Source organism: Hipposideros armiger, unplaced genomic scaffold, assembly GCF_001890085.2.
Source record: "Hipposideros armiger isolate ML-2016 unplaced genomic scaffold, ASM189008v1 scaffold_123, whole genome shotgun sequence".
In the NCBI taxonomy this organism is placed as follows: Eukaryota; Metazoa; Chordata; class Mammalia; order Chiroptera; family Hipposideridae; genus Hipposideros; species Hipposideros armiger.
Genome location: NW_017731473.1, coordinates 3,435,933 through 3,438,439, shown reverse-complemented (window position 1 = coordinate 3,438,439; position 2,507 = coordinate 3,435,933).

Genomic DNA, 2,507 nt, shown 5'->3' with positions numbered 1-2,507 from the left:
AATTGGGGAAGGGGAACAGACAAGTTGCTGTCCTTTTGTTCTTCAGTGTAGTTGTGGAGGACATCGCTTCACTGGCCCATGTTGGTACTATCATTGCGTTCTTCCTGGGTGAGACAGTTGCTCACCGGCCATTGGATGGCTGCTCACAGTGGCTCATGGCAGCTCATGAAAGCTCACGCCAGCTGCCGGCCAGCCCCACTGCAGCCTATGCCGTCACTGGTGACTCAGCAGCCCAGTTCCAGGTCAAGCTGTTGCTCACCATCTTAGTTGTAGAGGGCACAACCTCGCTGGCCCTTGTGGTATCCGAACTGGGGACCTGCTGCTCAGAGCTGGCGTTCCAAACCAACTCCTAACCAATGCGCCACTCGGCCAGCCCTGAAGAGCATTTTTAGTATGCTGCCATTTGTGCGAAAAGGGGGAACTATACATTCTCCCTTTCTATTTTTTATTATATATAATGTATATTATATAAATATATATATTTTATTATATATATTTATATAATAAAATGTTATATATAAATTATATATATACACACACATACACACACATACATAAAATAAAACACAAGAAACTGAACAGTGGCTGCCACTAGAGATGGGGTAATGAAAAGAGTCAGGTCCTGCAGGGAGAAGGTGATTTAGTGTGCATTATATAACCTTGTTCTAGGAGAATTTTTTTACTCACTGTCTGTGTGTTTTTCTTTTTCAATATGAAAAACTAACTTATTTTTAAAGAAGGGCAAAATAAAGGTGCATGCTATCTCAAATTAAGAGTGATTATCTCAGGACAGTATGATCACATCTGATTATCGCTTTCTCCTTTGTGCTTTTATGCACTTCACAAATTTAAGAACCTGAAAATGTGTTACTTCTATAATCAGAAAAATAAGTACTTTAAAAACATCCTAAGGACGCATAAGAAGGGACTAGCTTTACCCGCGATAATTGGACAATGCCTAATAGAGGATGAAGAAAAAGATGTTGCATTTTTTCTGTCATTCATATACACACGTATACACCCCCAGCACACCATTCAAAATATATTTCTGTAAGGAAAAATCAGTCATCAAGAAAGGTAAGAAGGGCCGGCTGAGTGGCTCAGTTGGTTAAGCGCTTGCTCAAAGGTCTGAGCTNGCGTGGAGAAAAGAAAACCTGGAGACGGGGTGGGTGAAAGACATATCCTGGGTGCCTCTTCCAAGTGCAGGCAAGGAGAAAGTTCCCAGGCCTGCAGGGAAAAGGGGAGGTTCTCCGCTCCCAGCTGCTGGCCAGGCCCCTGCGCCCCGCCTTCGAGGCCAGAGCACTTGACTCCGCCACGCTCTCCCAAATACCCTTCACCCAGTTCCAGAAATAAATTTTTTTTTCCTTTTAAACAGAGTACTGGAGAGTGTTTTTATTTTATTTTTTTTTAAATATTTTATTGGGGAATTAGGGGAGGAAAACAGTATTGAGGAATTGGGGAAGGGGAACAGACAAGTTGCTGTCCTTTTGTTCTTCAGTGTAGTTGTGGAGGACATCGCTTCACTGGCCCATGTTGGTATTATCATTGCGTTCTTCCTGGGTGAGACAGTCGCTCGCCAGCCATTGGATGGCTGCTCACAGTGGCTCATGGCAGCTCATGAAAGCTCACGCCAGCTGCCGGCCAGCCCCAGTGCAGCCTATGCCGTCACTGGTGACTCAGCAGCCCAGCTCCAGGTCAAGCTGTTGTTCACCATCTTAGCTGTAGAGGGCGCAGCATCACTGCCCCTCATGTGGGATCCGAACTGGGGCCCTGCTGCTCAGAGCTGGCATTCCAAACCAACTCCTAACCAATGCGCCACTCGGCCAGCCCTGAAGAGCATTTTTAATATGCTGCCATTTGTGTGAAAAGGGGGAACTATACATTCTCCCTTTCTATTTTTTATTATATATAATGTATATTATATAAATATATATTTTATTATATATATTTATATAATAACATATGTTATAATATAAATTATACACACACACACACACACACACACACATACATAAAATAAAACGCAAGAAACTGAACAGTGGCTGCCACTAGAGATGGGGTAATGAAGAGTCAGGTCCTGCAGGGAGAAGGTGATTAGTGTGCATTATATAACCTTGTTCTAGGAGAATTTTTTTACTCACTGTCTGTGTTTTTCTTTTTCAATATGAAAAACTAACTTATTTTTAAAGAAGGGCAAAATAAAGGTGCATGCTATCTCGAATTAAGAGTGATTATCTCAGGACAGTGTGATCACATCTGATTGCTTTCTCCTTTGTGCTTTTATGCACTTCACAAATTTAAGAACCTGAAAATGTGTTACTTCTATAATCAGAAAAATAAGTACTTAAAAACATCCTAAGGACGCATAAGAAGGGACTAGCTTTACCCGCGATAATTGGACAATGCCTAATAGAGGATGAAGAAAAAGATGTTGCATTTTTTCTGTCATTCATATACACACGTATACACCTCCAGCACACCATTCAAAATATATTTCTGTAAGGAAA